The 22,002-nt window shown below is 43.2% G+C and overlaps 1 protein-coding gene and 1 long non-coding RNA gene across 12 annotated transcripts in view; one reads left to right on the top strand and one right to left on the bottom strand.

The window, feature by feature from the left end:
• TMEM108 (transmembrane protein 108) overlaps nucleotides 1-22,002 on the top strand; it is a 270,991-nt gene that overhangs the window by 207,314 nt on the left and 41,675 nt on the right. The window lies entirely within an intron of this gene.
• LOC112547465 (uncharacterized) overlaps nucleotides 2,356-22,002 on the bottom strand; it is a 116,363-nt gene continuing 96,716 nt past the window's right edge. For all 4 annotated transcript variants that reach the window (XR_012901916.1, XR_012901914.1, XR_012901915.1 and 1 more), the window contains 3 exons: nucleotides 12,424-12,567; nucleotides 10,626-10,770; nucleotides 2,356-2,626 (listed from right to left, as the gene is read on the bottom strand). This is a non-coding gene — a long non-coding RNA (uncharacterized LOC112547465). The remainder of the gene's footprint in view (nucleotides 2,627-10,625; nucleotides 10,771-12,423; nucleotides 12,568-22,002) is intronic.

Below are 22,002 nucleotides of genomic sequence, written 5' to 3'. Positions count from 1 at the left end.
TCAGACATATGCACAGGGACATCTCCTACAGAGATGTCTCCTACCCACATCCATTAGCACCCTCTGAGTCCTGGGTGACTCTGGCAGGGGAAATACCTACAAGTTATGACCAACATTAACTTATGTGAGTTTGTATTGTACCCTAGAATTAGACTTCCAGGGGCCTAGAAGGATGTGGGAACATACCATGGAACTGATACTGTACTTTCCTGTTTACACACATCCTAATACAGGACCTGCAGCTTAGAAAATAGGCCCTGATCCTCAAAACTGTGAAAAGACTGGTCCTTCAGTGTATTCATTCTGCTGTGAGAATGTGGGCCTGTCCTTTTCTTCTCTGTCAACTGGAAATATTTCACCATACAGAACCAGAAACAGCCTAATAGAGTATAGAGGTGGCAGCATTTCATAGCTCCGCAGTGCTTCATCACTTACCCATTTCCTCTTCAGTTTTAAGGGTTCCAGTGTTCTATATAAGGTAATGGGTTTTGTTTCTATACTGAGCATGCTGTGTGAAGCCATCTTGGGGAGCTAAGCATGGCTGTAGGGAAGAGATGTGGTAATAAGGAAGACATTTATAGCAGGGATTCCTGGATATTACTTTGGAATGAAGTCATATCACAATCATTATGTTACTTCTGCTCTATCCTTTGCTCCTGGATATTTCTGATTACTTTGTCACTTAGGGCATGTCTACACTGCAGGGCAAAAGGCAAATTAAGATACATAACTTCAGCTACATCAATTGCGTAGCTGGTCAAAATAGCTTAATTTGGCTTTTGGCGCTGTCTACATAGCAGAAAGTCAAAGGAAGAACATTCCTCATTCAACTTCCCTTACTCCTTGTAAAATGAGGGTTACAATAAGAAGTACTCCATCTCGAAATTATTTCAAAATAACAGCTTGCTTTGTAGACGTGCACTTTGTTATTTCAAAATAATGTCAGTTATTCTGAAATAACACTACTGTGTAGATGTATCCTTAGATCCACACAGGTGTACTGAAAGATGAAATGAAAGAAAAGCTAGTTAACTTAGCCCTAAAAGTCTTACGATGTATTCTCAATGTTCTTCTCTATTCAAGATACAGATCCATCTCCCCTTCCTCTAAACATGGAGGCTACGTCTACACTGGCATCCCTTCCGGAAAAGGGATGCTAATGTAGCACATCGGAATAGCAAAATCCGCGGGGGATTTAAATATCCCCCGCGGTATTTGCATTAACATGGCTGCTGCTTTTTTCCGGCTTGGGGATAAGCCGGAGAAAAGCGCCAGTCTAGACGTGATTCTCCGGAAAATAAACCCTTTTCCAGAGGCTTTTTTATTCCTACTTTCAAGTTCAAGGATTAAAAGATCCTCCGGAAAAGGGTTTATTTTCTGGAGAATCACGTCTAGACTGGCGCTTTTCTCCGGCTTATCCCCAAGCCGGAAAAAAGCGGCAGTCATGTTAATGCAAATACCACGGGGGATATTTAAATCCCCCGCGGATTTTGCTATTCCAAAGTGTCTAATCTGCATCCCTTTTCCGGAAAAGGGGTGCAGTGTAGACACAGCCGGAGTGACAATCATACAAATGTCTAACACTGCCTCATCTGTTTATGGAGTAGGAAAACAAACTTACTCTTTAAATGGCATATCTGCTCCCCACCCCACAAAGACTCTTCTCTCATCCAATCTGTAAAATGGCCTGATCACACAGGAAGGAAGAAAGCATTACCATAGGAGGCACATGTACCGATAGGAGATTTTCATTTTCTATATGTAGACAGTAGACATGCAGCCAAATGAAATAGCAGCTTTCATCAAATGAGGGGCTTGAAACACATGTTTTGGAGACAACGAGTAGACCTGTGGTACCTTAGAGACTATATGTTTATTTGTTAGTCTCTGAGGTGCCACAGGACTAGTCATTATAGATAGTATGATGACCTTTCATGGGTAAGACCCACTTCATCGGACGAGTTAGAAATGAAGTGGGTCTTACTCAGGAAAGCTCATGATACTACATGTTTATTTTTGTTGGTCTCTAAAGTGCTGCAGGACTACTCATTGTTTGTAACGTTACAGACTAACATGGCTTCCCCTTGAGATGTTTTGACGAGGTATCTCAAAGAGCTGCTGGTGCTAAATCACTTCCTGGGAGAGGAGAGACAACGAGAAATATGGAAAGGAAATGGGCTGAGCTGTGTAAAGAAGACAAGGCATTATTTTTTACAAGAATTCAGCTTGTCCTTTGTACCATAGCATGACAGCTGTGGTGTGACTGAGAGCTCATCACATGGGGCCCAGTTCTAGTTACTGTGTCTGAGACACAGCAGGAGCGAGCCTATTAAAATATAAGGAAACTAGCAGCCATCCTGTAAAAACACATTGTGGTGTGCGCCAATTTATTTAACCCAATGTTGCAACAAAGGAATGGGCATGTGTCTTTCAGGGAAATCCATGTTCACTCCTTCTCCTGCAATCACTCTCTCTCTGTAAAGTTTGTGTACTCTCACACTGCAGCCTCAGGATTCTTCATTGCACCTGCCACTACTTTTTGCTCAGCAGGAGGTTACAGAGTAACTGCAGATACCAGTGGCAGCCAGGTCTCCATGGAACACACAGTACAACAGTGTCACAACTCCTGTGAGAAGATGAGTAAAGGAAAGTAAGTCAGTATGGTTTTCCATTTAGAAAAGATAAAAATCCCTATTACTAGGGAGAATGGGGGACTATTCCCATACTGAGGGCTTGTGACAAAGTGGGACAGACTCTCAGTCAGCAAGGTCATGCTGGTGCACTGTAAGGGTGAGATTCTGGTCCTTCTGAAGACAGTGGGAGTTTCATTCGCGAATTCAATGTGAGCAAAATCAGGCCTTGCACTCCAATTGTTGATGTTGTTTTTTTAATAGAGGAACAGGTACTTTGGAACTAATGTTTTTAAAACAAAAGAAAGAAATCTCCATACAGGAAGCACATTGTCTGGTCAGTCATCCTCTGTATTCCCTTGCTTTCTGCTGTTCATTTTTTGTATAGGTAATTGTGTTTTTGACTAAGCTTTCTTCCTCCCAATTCCCTTGCATCTACTTGATGCTGCAGTGAAATCATAATCCTTTGTTTATGACCTCACAGCCTGTTGCCATGGAAATTCAGCTTTGTGACTTCACTGGTAGATTAAGAAGGCGGCAAAAGAGTGTGAGTGGGAGACAAACCTTTGTTCAAACAAAAGGGCCCAATTCAGGCCTCAGTTACACGGGTGTAAATCCTGAGTAACTCATTGAAATAAATGGAGTGAGTGGGGATTGGCAGTGGTCTGATTGAAATCAGAATCTGGGCTAAATTATCTATGATAACCCTGAATGTGTGTGAAATGTGAAAGGTTTTATATGTGACCTAAGGCCAGGTTTTCACAGAAGGTCTTTCATTTGGGCTTATGCAACTTTGCATGAGAGCAAATCACAAAAGCAGCTTATGTCCAAACAAAAGGTGCCAGACATTCCTCAGGACGGGAACTCAGCTGGGGGATTGGGTTATTGTGGTGCAAGTGGGATTTGCTAGAGTGAATTCATTCATTCGTGTGGACAAGTCACGGGGCACAAAAATTGCACATGCAAGTCATTTGAGGTCCCTTTGAAATTCTGACCCTTGACATTTAAGAAGAATATATTTTAAAGCGTATTAGCAAAGTTCTTTCAGTAAGCCATGCCAGTAATCCAGGTTACCTATTCAGTTTTTTAGTCTGGTTTGAACAGTGGTTTTGTCTGATCTGAGACTTGTTACGAAAACAGTAAATGTTCCACTTAATTCTACATCTTCATAAAGTTTATATGATTATTTAAGCACATTTCAAACGACGGAGAATAACAGTACCAAGCCCTGCAAGTTTAGCTTGCTCTGTATGCAAATGACCTGATCTTGACAGTGACGGAGCACCTCCTGCAAGGTACTGTGTGTTTGCAAGTGTCACTGATTTCAGTGGAAGATGAAGGACATTCATCAGGATCAGGCTACAAAATTCCCCATAGCCCTGCATGAAACTCCCTTAGAACATTTTTAGCATCTGCCTATAGTGCTCTATTGGTATTGCTTTTCCGGTATGAGACAAGCATCCAAAGGTAGTTAATATGATGAATATACCATAGCTCAGTCTTTCCCGCTACAGCAGGATTCCAGTTCCTGGCCCATGCAAAAGCTGCTCTCAGAGCAGCTCAAAGTGTGATGTCAATTTTACCCCGCATTTTGCTTCTATACTATTCTGGCATGGCTCAGTCTCGGTACAGCAAAGAAGCAGCGGGAGTTTTGAGTCAGTGAACACATCTTGCCCAGAGGAAAGAAGTCCACAAATGATTGCCTTTCCGTGAATCAGAAGTGGAGACAGTGGTGCTGCTGTTGTGATCTATTTCCATTTGCAGGTTTGGATTGGAAGCTGATTAATGTGATCATCCTTTGACTGGCAAAGCTGTAATGCCACCAACATAGATAAGAACCCAGTCAGTTCAGTAGTGGAGTCCCTTTGTAATATACATGTACCACATTTCAAAAATATTTGCATCAGCTAATGCATTTCCAGTTGAGTCTGAGACTGCAGGCAAGCCCTAGATTTATTACCTCTGTCATGTGTAAAATAGCCTCCCTGTACCTCCTACCAACCTTCCTTCAAAGTAGAAAGCTACTTACATTTTATGACATGTTACATTATACTCATTTGCTGTCTATATGTATTACATTCTTGTATGGGTTTAAATATTAAGGGACAACTTTTTGCTTTATTTGATGGTGGGGAAGAAGCATGCATTAGTAAAACTGCTGTCATTTATTCCATCACATCAAATGCAAGTATGGTTGAACTAGCTAATCCATCACAAGAGAGGTAATACATCATCTCTTATTTGCTGGATACTAAATCAACCACTGGCTCAGGAGATAGACTTATGGATTTGATATGTAGAAAAGTATACCAAATGTGCAGCTGTGATGCGCAGGATTAATGTTAATATTTGCTAGTCTACAGTGGTTGCAATGCATCAACCTTCCCCAACGTTTGTTCAGACACTCTCCCTCTCTCTCCCCTCTCTCCCCTGGTGTTTAATTTACATACCACCCATCAGTCACTATCTTTCAAGGCTAGCAGAACAGAAACCGAAAGAGAACCAAAGGAGGGGGTGTCTGTCATACTAATGTGTCCTAGCACCTTTAAACATAATGGTCATTAGGAGCTGGGTAGCTGTAGAAAGATGTTGAGTGTGCAGGTATTTAGATTAGTTTATTCGACGGAGGCATGTAGATTAGTTTATTCGAAAAAGGGAAATGAAGCCGCGATTTAAATAATCGCGGCTTCATTTAAATTTACATGGCTGCCGCGCTGAGCCAACAAACAGCTGATCAGCTGTTTGTCGGCTCAGCGTGCTAGTCTGGACGCTCCCCTGCTGACATAAAAGCCCTTTATCAACTTCCCCGGTAAACTTCATCCTACGAGACATAACGGGGAGGTCGATAAAGGGCTTTCAGGTCGGCGCGGGAGCGTCCAGACTAGCGCGCTGAGCCGACAAACAGCTGATCAGCTGTATGTCGGCTCAGCGCAGCAGCCATGTAAATTTAAATGAAGCCGTGATTATTTAAATCGCGGCTTTATTTCCCTTTTTTGAATAAACTAATCTACATGCCTCCGTCGATGGAGGCATGTAGTTTAGACACACCCTTAGTGTTTCCCATTTAGACTAGACTATCATAAGACGTGAAAGTGAAGAGGGTAATTCTGCCTAGCCCATCCAAATCCCATTGAAATCACTAGAATTTGGGTGGTCTATAGGGATGCAAGTGGTAGATGAAATTCGGTCCCAAATGTTTTGGTCTATTTTTATTATTATTAAATACTTAAAAAAACACCTAACCTCTGCCATTTGCCTGGCATGGTTCATTTGTGGCATGCTGTAATGTGTTTGGCCTCTGCCACAGTTGCTCCCTGAACAGCTCAGTGCACAGAGGGACTGCATTAACTGCATCCTCGGCCCAGCGTTGAAGGGGGCAGGAAAGGACCCCATGGGCACACAACAGGCCTAGTCCCTGCATTCTCTTTTGAGTTGTGACTGACCCTTCAGTAGGCTATGCAAGGGAGGGTGAAAGGTTTCTTCCCTGCCTCTTAAAAGGTCCGACTAAGGCATGCGTGTCAGCTTTCATTTTCTGCCCTAATTTCATTTCAGAGATTTTGTGGTCTTCTGTCAAATCAATAACGCTACTTCACATGCATTATTTTTCTGGCTGGATTTCCTTACTTGTATAAAAGGAAAAGAATAACAACATCTAAATGATCTACTAACCAAGTACAGTAAAACTCTGATGGTCCGGCATCTGATGGTCCGGTACTCCTGATGGTCCGCCACCATCAGGAACCTGGAAGTGCTCCAGGCAGCCGGACCATTGGAGCTGCTCTGCCCCCAGGTTCCCCGATTCAGCCGCTGCTAAAACTGACCAGCGGCTGAATTGGGGACGCCTAGGGCAGAGCAGCTGGGGCGCTGCCGGGTTGGTCCCATAGCGCTGCCCCTTGGGGCTGGGAACCCAACCCGGCAGCGCCCCAGCTGTCCCCACGTCAGCCGCTGCTGAAACTGACCAGCGACTGACTCCAGGAAGCCCGAGGCAGAGCTGCTCTGCCTCGGGCTTCCTGGAATCAGCCCCGATCAGTTTCAGCAGTGGCAGACTTGGGGACACCTGGGGCAGAGCAGCTGAGGTGCTGCCAGGTTGGTCCAGTAGCGCCAAGGAGCGGCGCTGCAGGACCAACCCAGCAGCACCCCAGCTGCTCTGTCCCAGGCGTCCCCAAGAGCAGCTGGGGTACTGCCGGGTTGGTCTCGCCGCGCCAAGGGTCGTCGCTACCGGACCAACCCGGCAGCACTCCAGCTGCTCTGCTGCAGGCGTCCCCGATTCAGCCGCTGCTGAAACTGACCAGCAGCAGCTGAATCAGGGATGCCTGGGGCAGAGCCGGACTATCGGAAAGGGGGGCTATGAGGGGTCTGGGATGGCATCCGCCCCACCCCACCCAAGACCCCTCAAAGCCCCCCCTTCCGATAGTCCAGCAAATCTGATAATCTGGCACCCTCTGGGTCCTAAAGGTGCCGGATTATCGGAAGTTTACTGTAGTTCACAAAAGCTCCTTATTTAACACAACAGTGTGCTAGTATAGCCGATTGTGTCTCTTCTTGCATTGAGGTTTGGTGTGTATAGATCATGGACCCATTAATTATCTGGCAATAACAACTCCCTAAATAAACATCAACTCCGGATGGTGTCAGTGCTCAGTGTGCAGACATCATTTCTGAACCTTGTCCTTGTATTGCACTCAGGGGGCCATGACTGCTGAATCCAGGCCAGGACTTAGGGAGACTTTAGTGTGAGGGCACTAAGCAACCAGGTCTATTTTAGATAGTTTGGGGAGCTGGAGAGCCAGAGAGGCCTACAGAGTCAGTGCCTCAATAAATGGTCATCTTTGCATTTATTCATTACAACCAAGTTCTGTGTCTTCTCTATTAGGACAGGCTTTGCAGTGCTGATGGGCAGTTGCTTTCGGACAATTGTCCATCCCTTGTATGTTGTCAGCCAGCTAGTGACGCCCCTTTGTCACATGACTTCACTTTCCTCTTAACATCCGTCTGTTCTATCCCCATTCTAGAAACACAGCCAAAGACTTTCATTTGAAAAAATGACCTTTCCCTTCCCTCTAATAACTAAGCAGCACCCCTCCCCCGCCTCTTTCTCTTCTGTTTGTAGGTATTATTACATTATATTTTTATTTTCAGCATGTATAAAGTTTTTATAATGAAATTATCCGAGTTTGCTCTGAGGTTCTGGTGCTGGGTGCTTTACAAATTGCATTGTTATATTTTTAATGAAAGTGGGCTGTATGTTCACTGAAAGCCTGCACATTAAATCTCCTTATTAATTTGTCTCGCCACCTGTCAGTGCTCTTGTGTTAGCCCCATTAGCTTAAATGGGAGCTCTGTGCATGCCCCTCAGGGAGCACAGCCCCATAAATATGTATGCACAGTAATCCATTTTTAAAATGGAACAACATTGCTATTACAGTTAATATTTCAATATAGCCAAAATGTAATGGGTTGGATTTTGCTCTCAGTTCTGCCGCTGCCACTCCATGGATTTCAGTGCTTTACTGAGAGTAACAGCACTGAGTCCACATTATGAACAAATCATTTTCAAAATAATGATAAAACTGCAGTTGAGTCCACCTGATCTCACACACATCATCTCCCACTTTTTGTTTTAGAAATATGCTTTGCTTGGGAAGCCCTTTGGTCACCTCCATCTTCTTCCCCTTGTGCTTCTCCACCTCCACCATCAAAAGTGTCATGTTGCTGCATGACTGCTGTGCCCTCTTCCCAATGAGTTAAAATAAATATGATCTCTTCCACTAGAGCACTTCAGTTTCTTTCCTGGGTTTCCCAGAAGGGACTGTTCAAGAGTGCTTGCTCCTGGCCTTCTATAAGATAAGCACACTGTGAATCTTCACAGTGTCCCTTATAAGATCAAGAAAATGATGCTGGAAGCCACATAGATGGAGTCTTACGATCACTGCCTCTGATTGGCTAAGTATGTTCACATAGCAATTCAGTGCTAAATAGATTTGGCTGAAAATTTTTGAATTCCAAATTGTTGTCAGGTTTTTTTTTCACATACTGCTAGTGTAACCTACGCACCTGCTGGGTGTGGTGTATTGTCCCGTCTAGTGGCACTGAGACCACTTACAAAGATAATGTCTGTTCTGACTTTTAGTTCCTGTGGTAGCGGTTCACGCAGTATGCGCCAGAGGTCCCAGATTTGTTCCGCCCGCAGATGACCAGGGTCTGTCAGTGTTACACTAGAATGCATTTTGCCTCATCTTCCGCTTTTGCCTGTTTGTCTCATCCCAGGTCACTTTTTAGGGCCCTGTTCCAACTAAATATGTAAAGCAACTACTCACAGGCTTAAAGTCTGGCTAAATCAGCGCTTTCAACTGTAAGCTTCTGGGGTAGGGACTGTCATGTACTATGGCTCCAATGCAGGAAAGTTTTTAAGCACTTACTTAATTCCTATTGAAATAATGGGAGTAAAATGTGCTGGGAATTAAGCGGATGCTTATGTTCTTTACTGACTGGGAATGGACTATTGAATCAGAGACTGTATGTTTGTGTCTAGCACAATGGGTCCTGGACCTGTTTGAAGCCTGGAGATTCCACTACAGTAAAAATGTTAAATGTTAGTACAAAACCAATGGACGAACTTTATAACAGCACCACAGTATGTGGCTAGTACTGTTTAGATTGCAGTCTGGAGTGTAAGACTGAGTATAAAAGACAAAAGCTGCAGCATCTGGAAATAGACTGAAATGATCCAGTTGAGATCTTACAGACACTGTCAGTTTGATAGAATGCATGATTATCCAATCTACCAAATATATAAAAACTGCCTATGTGTTCCATGATTTTCTAAAGATAAAGTGTCAACGTGGCTTGTATTGGAAAGAAGAAAACCACAGTTCCAGTTGGGGTATGTAGGGTCTGCTAAAATTATTTCCATGGCCCAGACTCAGGAAATAAAAATGTTAATGTTGAGTTGCAGTTTCCATTCTAGCCTCTATTTTTGGTTGCTTGTAATTTCATCAAACAAATTACATTTGGAATGCAATGTAGTTTCCATGCTTGGCCTCAGCCTAAAGATGACTCTTTTGAAAAGTCTCTGCAAAATTAGTCTGGCTATTTTTAAGTTACGCGGGCCTAACGAGCAATCCACTTTGCTTGTATGTTCTGACTGACATGTTTGTGATCACGTAGCTCACAAAGAGCTGATGCTAGGACATTTGAACACAGCTCATTTCATAGCCCCTGGTGCTGCAGTAAACAATTCACATCTGCAGGAAATCAATTCAATATTTCAGAGTTATGAACATTTAAAGTTCAAAGCCAAGTTCTATGCAGCCCCATCAAAACTCCATGGTGAGAGTAGGATTAGTGTTGGCATGTTTGATACATACTTATTAGCATATGTATTTTTCCCTCCGACATATTAAACAGAGGCAGAAAACAGAGTGTCTCAATTTCATTTACTTGATGAAGCCAAATTCCATTTTCCTTGTGATCTGTAGGATAAAGTATAAACTTAGAAATATAGTTTTTTGCCATTGTTAAGATACCTGCTATGAAATGTCAGGTTTGCACAAGCATCTGAAGCAAAATGTGGCTCTTGGCTAGTTGATAAACTTTATCATTATTTATTTAGTACTTTTTTTTGTTGCATTCAGCATCACTCAGTGAGAAAATATACTCACCTTGCTAATTTTGTTTTGTATTTTTCTTCTTTCCCCATCCTTTCTCTGTTTCACTCCCTTTTCCCAGTCTTTATGTCCCTCCAGTGCTCTTCTTTCTTCATTTCCTTCGTTACTGGAATTCCATGAGCTGTGGGCTTCTCTCTCACCACCTCCCCCACTCCAACTGCTACAGTATTCAGCAATTCAGTAATAAATGTTTACTTGATTAACACCCCTAGTGAGGTTAATGCAGGCTGGGGCCTGGAAATTTACTTTTTTTTTCTTTATTTAAAACAGCATCTTAGATTCTTCATAATCTGACACTGTCGGGACCATTGTTGCATCTGTAACTCACCTGATTGAATGGACATTGTTGTTTCAATCAAGCTGGGGACTTGGCTAAAACTCCAGTTGCCTAGTGGATATTAACATGGCAATCCTCAGCAATACACATCTTCATCTGGAAATCGGTTATTTGATCCAAGAGTCATGAGTAGCAACTGCAAATAAATGATCAAGAAAAAGAACATGTTAAAACTTCTGGTGTCCATGTCCTATCTTCAGAATCCAATGACATCAGGTTGTCCTATACTGGACCATACAAACTTAAAATGAATAGCCGAAAAAGAGGAAAGTAGCTTCAACCTAATGCTAAACTCATTACAAGAAGCCCCACTAAGGCGCATTCCTTCCCCAAAGCCCTCCTGAGGCAGCATGGTGCTGCTTTCCATGCCAATGGCTAAATGCAACAGGCTGGCCCTCAGACAGTGTGCTTTTTCTCTCGTTTTCATTCAGGGATGAGTAAAGGTCAGAATATGTCAGCCTAGATTGTTAGCCAACTCGGTCTTATTATTTTACTCTCTGTGAGTTTAAATCAAGTCCTTTGCATTATTCAAATGTTATATATCTGTGCTTGAACTGACCCTGGCTCTGTGGGGGGAGGAGGTGTTTATGATTAAGCATGGATATAATTTTTGGCATTACCTGGCATGGGAAGGCATTCTTATAAAAGAATTTAACCTTCATGAGCTGTATGATCCAGGTATTTTGTTTATGGTATTTTGCTACATGTACATATGATGTCTCTCATACTAGACAGTTTTGCCTCTCGGTCTGCAATAGAATCTAGCAAGGTGTTTATCTATGCACCTTAACGTAGCGCTAATAACATAGTGAGTGCAGCAGCAATTAGCTAGCTCATTGTTCTCTAGGATTCATGAGACTGGAGAATACTCCAATACCTTGGATACTTCAGACTACTTCTCCATTCTCAGCATGTTTTGTTCCTGTCCGTGGAACATTCTCTCTTATGCAGCCAGTGTCACTCACTTTACTAAATTCTGATAAACTGAAACTCCTGTTGACTCTGACAGAAGAACCTAGCTCTAATTAAGTTATGTGCTGCATTCTTCCTCAAAAGGAAGTTATGTGCTGCATTCTTCCTCTAATTTATGTAATAAAAAATTAGTGAATAGAACTTGGTGAATTAAATCTACAAACAAAAACAACCACTACCACCAAACTGCCCAGCCAAGTTCCCCAAAGCTTTAATTAAATGATCCAAAGAGTTCTTTTCTTTGGGCAAGAAGCAACTTCAGCATAATAACTCACACTTCATGGAAAGGCCACACATGCTAAGCTCTCGGGCAGCTGCCAAGGTTGAACTTGAAGAACTGATTCCCGTGAGTGCCACTAACAATGCCTCTCTTCTGTAAGTCGGGCTTGATTATATTTGTTCCCGTGAATGAGTGAGTGATGCATTTTTTAAATGCAGATTAGTGATGTTATTTTTCCCCGAGTCTAAAAACATTATCCAGCATTTCCAACCCAGCTCCAGTGTGTTTACTCAACAGCATTCTGTTAGGAGTTGGGGGGCAGGCACAGGGACTTGTTAATGAATTATGCCAGTTATTGCACTCCTGACTTTCAACCATTAAAATTATTGCTCTGCAGTACTGGCTTTAAATGTGCTGTACAAATGTTATCGATAGAGCCCTGCAAATCCACAGATATTCACTTTATATCTCCAGGTTTCCGCATCCACCGATGTGGATATCTGTGGTTCATTTCTGCAGATATGGATGTGGGTACCAAATCTGTATCTGTGCAGGGCTCTAGTTATGGAACACTTGGCCTTGCAACTTCTCAAATACCTGAGCCAGTTCCTCAGCTGGTCAAAATTGGCATTGCTCCATTACTGTCACACATAAGCAGGAGAATCTCAAGTAGGAGTAGAGAGGTGTGACTACTGCAGGAATTCTCTGTCCAGTTCTGATGTCCACAATTCAAGAAGGATGCTGTTAAATTAAAGAGGCAGAAGAGCCATGACAAAAATGAAAGGATTAGAAATCCTGCCTTATAGTGATGGACTGAAGGAATTTACTCTATTTATTTTAACAAAGAGAAAGTTAAAGGGAGACCTGATCACACTCTGTAAGTGCCTGCTTGGAGAACAAATATTTAATAATGAGCTCTTCAGTCTAGCGAAGAAGGTATAACAAAATCTACTGGCTGGAAGTTGAAACTAAACAAACTTAGACTGGAAATGAGAGTAATAAAGCATTGGAACAACTTACCGAGGGTTATGCTGGAGTCTCCATTGCTAACAATTTTTAAATCCAGACTGGATGCTTATCTAAAAGATCTGTTCTAGGAATTATTTGCAGGAAGTTCTATGGCCTGTGCTCATCTGAGAAAGTCTGATGAGTTGACTAAAGTAGCCTTGGAATCTATGAATATGAGCCTCCTACCTGTGTGTACTGCTACATAATACTGGAGAATACAGACCCTGCTCCCTCCCTACACTTCCCTTTCTGTTTTGTTCAACAGCATTTAAAAGTAAATGGTAAGTCTTCCAAGGGTTTTTCCTCTATAGAAATTCCATATGACAATTTAAATATGGTAGAGCGAGGATATGATTTGCTATTAAATTCCACAGATTAATTAAAGACTAATGTCGATAGAACCCTATTGGTTTCATCCCTAGGAAATTCTATTGGATTCATCTATATGCACCCGCAGGCCTTAGCACTCAAATGGAGCAAGACCATTCTCCAGAACTGGTCGTACATGAGTGGGGAAACATGTTGCACAGTTGGTACAGCTGATGTGCTATGGTGTACTATTAGCAACTTGGAAGAATTTATGTTGAAACAATCACACTCAAGTGGATCAAACAGACTGACCCCACAGTGTTATGGTTGAAACCTAATTTCTCTCCAAGCCTTTATCCTGGACCACAAGTTAGAATGAAGTAATAGTTGTTACATAAATACACATGCCAAACAGCAAAAGAGCAGCTCTGGCTGTCCCCCAGCTCTCCAGCAACAAGGAATGGTGTGGTGTAGTGACTCTTCAGAGCTGCCCAAAGGGCGTGCCCACCTATGCACATCTCTCACTGGTGAGAAAAAGTCCATCTGAGCTGTCCTAACTTACATTTCGCTCCTTATTGTCACAAGGGGCTGTTTCAGCAACCCCATCCAGTTGTGCCCTTTGCCTCCAGCCACATCTCTGACCAACGTAAGGGGCTAGGACACAGTGTGGCATGGGGCTGTTAAGAATGTGCTTCATTACCTGGAGAATTCCCTTCCATGTGGGGAATTCTCCCTGGTGATTGCATCCATGGGCTTTGTTTCCTTGCTGCCTCCTGAGCAGTCTAAAGGAGGCGGTAAGGCAATTAAGAATCTGATCCTCTGTTGTTAAAAGTTTCACTTGCAGATTCTCATGCACTGGCCAAAGATCCTGTGTTTGGACTTCCAATACCACAGGGTAATGGTTAATTTCATGTATACATGGCGACTCTTTTCATTTAAAATTTAAAAATAATTCTCAGAAATGGTTTTAGTCCTGTCAGGTTATTTTTGTTAGTCTGTTAAGTGCTACCAGACCATTTGTTGTTTTTTTTCTTGTACATTCTAGAATGTTTTTGTTCAGCTATTTCTGAGCACAAAAAGATCTTAACTTAGAAAGGGCTGAATGAATTTTCCTCACATTCCTCCTTCTCCACCCCAAATCTCCATGACATACCACATCCAGGCTGAGTGCAACCATGACAAGTTTCAGCTCACACCATTATAGAGACAGATGTGAGTCTATTGAAAACACAGGGTTTTTATGGAAGCTATAATCTTAATTTACGTATAGTTAAGGTGGTAACTAATGATCGCTTTCACTCAACTTGTAAACTCTTCCAAATATATTTTGTAATGTGATGGAAAGATGTTACAGGAATATGTGGTTTAGAAATTACATTGATAAATTAGATTAGCTAATCTGCTCTAAATTAAGAGAATGAGGTTGGATCTTGTTTTCCACTGCATGGTGGAAAATCCACGTGGCTTGGAAAATTAGTTACTGCCTTTGACACATGCATGCTCAGGAGATGATTTTTCAAGATACGCTCTGAAAAACCCAGCTGGCCAAAACTGAGCCCGGGTGAAAACAGATACCTCTCCCTTGACTTCAGTTGCCTACTTACACCAAGGCTGAATTTGATTCAAAGAATCCAATAACCTGCACAGTTGGAGCCTCTGTAAAAGGTCCTGGTCTGCTGCCAATGAAACAAGACGCTTGTGTCTTGCCAATTTTTCCATAATTATTAGCATATAGATCTGAATTGTGCAAAGACCCTTAATGATAAGGCTCCTTTTCTGACTATATAATAAAACACTAAAAACTTAAACAACAAATAGTCTAGTAGCACCTTAAAGACTAACAAAACATATTTCATAACGTTTTGTTAGTTTTTAAGGTGCTACGAACTAGACTGTTGTTTTTTAAGTTTTTCCTGTTACAGACTAACTCGGCTACCCCTCTGAAGCAATAAAACACTAGTCATTGGAAATATTAATTTATACAGAGGCATAATTTCACATGACATTGCTTGCAAGGGATGGCTTATGATAGAAGTATAAAATGAACATGAGAGTTACTGATGAACAAACTGCAGAATCTAGGTGGGGACAGATCACTACATCATGCTCCTGTTTCCTTTTTGCTCTTTTTGTTTTATTTCCCGACTGATAAATATCTCAGGCCCAAGGTCATCTTAAGGAAATAGTTGTAATGCAATAGAAACATTGCAGTAGGTGCTGCTGTGCTTCTAGCAATGTAACTGACAGTGAGCAAATGTGCAGGACCAGCTCTCAGCTGGGAAACTCAGAATAAATATACAATAAATAAACCAAAACACTAGAGGCAGAATAGCAAATAGATGTATTTGCATAAAGAGGAGTGTGCCACATACCATCTCTGAGAGGGTAGTTACAGTTTTCTTTCCACTAGCAACAGCCCCACCAGGCCCACCTTTAGGAAGGTGTTAATCGCATGTACAGCTGTTAGCATGCGTGTAGTTTCATTGACATGATTGAGAAACTGACTGAATCAGGACCCCAAAACTTTTATTTAAGAAGTTAAACTAGTTAGGATCAAATTTAGATTAGGGATGTGAATGGGTAACTGGGTATATGGTACCCAGGAGCAGCCCTACAGGGGCCAGGAGAACAAGCTGGCAACCAACACACAGAGGGGGTAGGGGCTGGCTGCCTGGGGCAGGAGTGGGATCCTGCTTAATCGGTTAACTGGTTAAATCTAAGGTTTAACTGGTTAACTGATTAACTGGGATTTTATATCCCTAATTCAGAGGCTGTTAAGAACAGTGGGCCAAATTCTGATATTAGTAACAACGCTCCTGGATTCATAAGGTGGGATTCACAAAGGGATCTAGGCATAGTAACACTAAGCACCACAGCACCTAACTTCCAGGCATCTAAAAAGATCAGGGGAATAACATTGTGCTCCACAAAGTTGATTTAGGCACATGGGCTTCCTACACAATACATGGGATAGAATGGGATCCCAGAAAATGTGAACCCAGCAGCTGCACAGAGCCAGATCTCCCACAGTGGGAGATGCTGACGATAGGGATAAGTGCTCAGCTCCACTCCTCCCCAAGAGGCAGGCACCCAGGTCAGGGCTGCAGGAAGGAGGTGCCTCTCTCTGCTTAGCGATGCATGAATAGGAACAGATGCCTAAGCCACTTCTTGAGATATTGAGTTAGGCACCTGCCTTGCTCCTCATGAAACAGCCAAGGAAGGAGGTATCCACCATTGTTCCTGCTAAGATATTCCATCCATGAGCAGAGTGAGTTTTGTCTTGTGCACCAATATTGGGGTCATGTGCACTTGTTCGGATGTGTGCCACCCAAGTGGCATGTGGTACCCAAGTTATTAATAAATATCTTATAACCCTCTCCCTTTTCCCTCTGCTGCCATGTCTCTCATCCTCCTCTCGCCCCATCTGCTCCTCTGGTGCCTGCGGCCTCCTACTCCTCACCCTTCTCTGCTGTCCTGGCTCCTGCCCTTCTCACTCCCCTCAGCCCTCCTGGGACTTGCCCCACTCCCCATCCTCTCTAACCCCTGCATCCGCCCTTTCCTTTCCCACTCCTTCCCTAGTCCCATTCTGATCATCTGTAGCTACCCTTCCCCCTCCCCTCTCCTAACACTCCCCTCTACCGACCTGCCCTGCCTCTCCTCTGCCCTCTGGTGCCCATCCCTCCACTCAACTCCCCTCCCCATGTCTGCCTTTCTGTTTTGCCCCCACATTCTCCCGGCACCTTCACCTTCTCTTACCCCCTGCACCCTCCTGGTGCCGCCCCCTTCCCTCACTGCCCCTGCCCTCCCAACTCCTGCCCCCTTGTCCTTTTCCTCCCTGTCTTAGTTTGTCACACCCCTCTGTGCCCTCACACATGACTTGTTCCAACCTCCACCTTCCTCATGTCCACTCCTCCTTTCAACCCCTTTTCTCCTGGCACCCACTCTTCCCCTCTCCTCTTCTTTCCTCTTGTCCCCATTGCCCCTCCTCTCTTCTCTTCCAGCATCACTCTATCCCCTCCCTTCTCTCACCCCCACTGACACCTTCCTATTCCTCTCCATTCCTGCTCCTCCTGCCCTTTCCCCTCATTGTCTCGTCTTGGCTCCCTGGCATTTGTCTCTTCTCCGCCCTGCCCCTTGGTGCCTTCCCCTTTGTTCTCCTGTCCTGGTCCCCTCTTCTCCCTTCAGCATAAGCATGAGAAATTAAGGGAACCCACATCAAAATATCCCATTCCCATGAGGCAATAGCGTGACAGGGGGTGGGGGAATTACCTGGGAGCCCCATGGAAGAAGGGAGACTCCAGCGGGGAGATCTGGACCCAGCAACTGGGCAGTAGCAAGGGACCGGCAGTGGCTGCGAAGCTCCAGCCCTGGCCTTGCAATTCTGGCCCCAGCCATGCAGCTCTGACCTTGGCAGCAGCCAGGAAGCTCCATCCCAGGTGCACAGCTCTGACCCCAGCAGCAGCGGAGCCAGTGGGAACTGGAGAGCTCTGGCTCAGTGAGCGACAGCTGGCCAGGCAGCAGCAGGGTGAGCAGTGGGCGGTAGGGGGAGTGGTTTAGCATGGGCCATTAGGGAAGGGACCTCCCCTGGTCCTTTGTCCGGGACCAGTCAGGTCCCAAGGGTGCTGGACCACAGAGGTCCAACCTGTCATCAGCTCCTTAAGTCCTTCCAGTTACAAGCAGCACAAGCCCTCTGCTCTCAGTCCACAGAGGCTGTGCAGTCCCTCTGTAGGCTACAATAGGCACATTCCAACCCCTGAGTCCTTCAAGCATCTCATGCAGTGTCCAGAATTCCTAGATCCTCTATTCCCAAAGGAACAATACCCTGTAGCTTCTCAGTTAAGCAGAGTGTAAAACCCAGCACTTCAATTTGTTTATTTAAAAAAGTATATATTTAACAAAGAATGCAGAGTTCAGTACAGGTTGAATCTCTCTAGTCCAGCACCCAAATGACCTGACCGGTGCCAAACCAGAGAATTTGCCAGACCATGGGAGGTCAGTATTGTCTAGCAGCATTACCAACACTTCCACTGCTTACGGGGCTCTTAGAAAACATTTAGGAGTAAATTAGAGATAAATAACATCACAGAACATGGAGACTACTACTGGCTGTAAACAAACTTTATGGAACTGTGAGAAACTTGGCCAAAACCATGACTAGTGGTCCTTTGGCTAGCTAAAATCAGTCTGGACCATGGATGTTGCTGGATCAGAGAGTGCTGGGCTAGACAAGTTCAATCTATAGTTCTGTTTGCTATCACTTGAAACAAAGAATTACATCTACAATTAAATCATGTGTACTAGAGGCTAGACATAACTAACAAGATTCCCTCCTGTCTATGAAGTTTATCTTACCCAAAGTTCTTCTCCCTTCATTTAATAGCCTGCCTTGCTGGGAGCCTTTTTTCCATGAAGCAAAACACCTGTCCGCTTCTTCCTACGTGATGGATTTAGCATGAGCCCGTGTCCAGTTATAATCCAAAAATCCATCATCTGCACTTGTAAACAGGATAACCCCTACTGCTTGTGTTTTCTTAGCTAGGGTTGCTCCTGGACACTTTTCACTAACTTGATTAGTATTTTCCTCTGTCTGTGAATCAATGCTCATTGTGCATCCAGTTTATATATATATACAAACAGCTTTGGCCTGAAAGAAACTTCTTTTAATAAGTTCTGGTGACTAGTCCCAACTCAGTAATCTTAAAAAACATGTTTTTTGGTATATATGCATAATTTTTCACACCTTACCCATACATACATCTGTTAAATTTTACCCATTTACCCTGGTATTGAGCCCAATAACTTATGCCTGACTAAAATAACTTGCAGACGAGTATCCAGTCATGATTTGTAAACATCAAGAAAAGGAAACTCCACCACTTCCCTTTGTAATTTGTGCCACAGGTTTAAAATTGTGGCCTTATTTCTCATTTGAATTTGCCTGATGTCAGCTTCCAGCCATTGTTTTGCCTCTCAGTTAGATTGAAGAGTATTTTAATACCTAGCATTTTCTCACCATGAAGATACTTACATATTGAGTTCAGTGGAGTTATTATGCATTTATCTCTGTGTTAATGCGACCAGAATTTGTCTTGAAAGATGGTTTTCGGTAGGTTTGGTACTGGCTTCTGCAGAGCCAGAATTGGTCTCTTGGGCAGGGTTTTCTTTGTTTTATTCCACCCTAGCCAACCTCTTTCCAAGCACTCATATTGATTTTAGTCAAAAGAGGCCACTTCATCTTAAAGTTATGTTTGCTGAATAGTGCTCATTTATATTCCCTCCTTTCTCTATCTTGACCTTTAATAGGGGTAAGGAAGTGGCTGTTGCTAATATATTCACTTTGCCACTGTAGGCTATGTTAATGCAAAGACTAATGTTCTCCTGCAGCTGTAGTGCTGACGTGTCATGCTTAATGTTCTGTCTCCAAACAGAATTGGCTTTCTGTATTGCACTTATACTGTGAATAATTTCACCGTTATGGTGAAATGACAGCTGAAGATGCTTAAAAGAGAGAGAGAGGAGCAAATGTAATAAGTGAAAGTGTGGTAACAAGGCACTAATGTCAGCATTACCATTACATGAGGCAGTGTAACATTTGATTGCCATGCATATCTTCTAACATGCAAGCATATTGTATGTCCAATGAGAACACAGAGTAATGTTAATTGCAATTGGTTCAAAATGCCTCAACTCAGATTTTACAGTTTGTCATTAGCTCCCCTGTGCTCTAGTTTCAAGGTTATTCTTTGAACATCATAAAATCTAGAGCAAAGAAGGCTAGTATCAGAGCAACACAGACATTTTTATTAACTCTTTCATCCATGAAACAATATTCCCAAATGCACACTGGTATTTTTGTGCTAACATCATAGTTTTAAAAAATCACAGGTGTTTTCAAAGTCCTGTTTGTAGGTCAGGAAAGGGGATTTGAATTCCTCCCTGTGAGCCAACCCTTGAACACATGTGGAGGGGGCTGCTGGTAGAGTTGTTTCCTTTCTGCTTCACTCCATTGGGGCAGCCGTGTAAGGTAACTGCAGCTGATGGTGCAGGTACCTGGCTGACATTTTAATGATTTAAATGGACAAATCAATAGCATGCAGTGTAACAGCCATCAGAGCATGGGGCTAGGAACAAAAGGGTAAAAAGTGTGCGCAGACACCTTGACATTTGGCTCACATTCTCAAAGGTATTTTGGCTCCGAATTTCTGTTGATTTGAATAGAAGTTACAAGCCTAAAACCTTTGAGGATCTGTGTTTTAAGAGGAAAACCAGACTGCCTTAGGAAATAGATATGGTGAAGAAAGGTGGCACATTTCCCTTTGGTGCAGCATTTGGCAAATATCCCAAAAGATTTTATGGGACTCCACAAATGAGATTGAATAATTAGAGGGTTTTAAGGGCTGTCAATCTCATACCTTCCAAGAAATTGCAGGGGTGACTATTCCAGTGATGGCTTAAGTAATTTCTGTCATATATGGGATGTAATAGTGTAGTTGATTAACCAATTAACTGATAAGCAAAAGCTTATAGGTTAATGTTATAGAGTACATGCACTTCCCTCCTCCTCCACCCCTCTCCGCCCACCAGTACATTTTTAGCAGGCTGCCCAGCAGCCTAGCTCAGTCCTGGCTTGCAATGGGTCTGGGACCTACACTTGCTGCGGCTCTGCATTTAAAGTGTATTAGGAGCCAGGCAGGTAGGCAGTCTGGTTCAGTCCTGGCTTATGCTGGGTCCCGGAGCTCAGACTCCCCTTAGACAGGGGCTGCTGCCTCTTTATCAGTTAGCACCACAAGGAGACAGGCAGCCAATCTGTGAGCGGAACTGGTTTTTAAACTGGCTCCCCTCGCAGACCAGCTCCTGCCTAGAACCCTGTGCTGCTACCTCTGATACAGTAGCTGCTGGCCCTGCCCCTAGGGACTATAAAAAAGTCGACTAATCAATAAGAATGCATGAGGTTACTCAACTATTCAATTAACCAATATTTAACATCCCTTATATAGATATACGTGGGATACACAGGAACTGATATTTTAACAAAAGAGTAAAGAATGCCACAGAGGGTATTTATCTGTAAAAGCACTGCAGGAATGAAATAATTAAATAAACATTATTAATGGTGTAATATTAATCCTGGAGAAGGTATGTGGTGGGGCAGATGACCATCCCTCCCCCCACACCAGTCAGGAAAGGTTAGGCTGTTTCTATGGTTTCTATCAGACCCAATCTGTAGCTCCTGTGAAGTTTGCTAGTCCCAGAGGAGGGCTTTCAGTGGGTGGATCTCCATGGAGTAAGGGTAGCACTCAGAAGCAAAGACTTATTAAAAGACACTGTGCTGTAACCCACGCCCTCCTAGAACCAGACTGCAGGAGATAAGGAAAGTTCCTGCTCTTGTCCCAAGGGGGTGCCTTTGAGACATTAAGCTTTGACAAGGCCTCTATGATTGTATGACCCCAACCCAACAAAGCACTTAATATTCTTAAGAGTTTTTTTGTAAGGCCTCCAGCCTTCTCATAAGCAAACTAGGCAAATGTGGTGTAGACTAAATTACTATAAGGTGGGTACACAACTGATTGAAAGACTGTACTAAGGAGTAGTTATCAATGATCCACTGTGAAAATGGGAGGGCCTATCCTGCAGGGGTCAGTCCTGGGTTCAGTGCTATTCAATAATTTCATTAATGACTCAGATAATAGAGAGGATAGATTGCTCTTAAAGTTATGGATGACACCAATGATCTTGGATAGATTGCAGAATTGCTGTGAACGCAACAAAATGAAATTCAGTAAAGAGAAGCATGTAGTACTACGCTTAAGTAAAAAATCAGACGCACATCCACAAAATGGGGAATAACTGGCTCGGTGA

This window comes from Pelodiscus sinensis, chromosome 2 (genome assembly GCF_049634645.1).
Source record: "Pelodiscus sinensis isolate JC-2024 chromosome 2, ASM4963464v1, whole genome shotgun sequence".
Lineage (NCBI taxonomy): Eukaryota > Metazoa > Chordata > Testudines > Trionychidae > Pelodiscus > Pelodiscus sinensis.
Note: the sequence above shows the minus strand (reverse complement) of the source record. Positions and strands in the feature narration are given on the sequence as shown.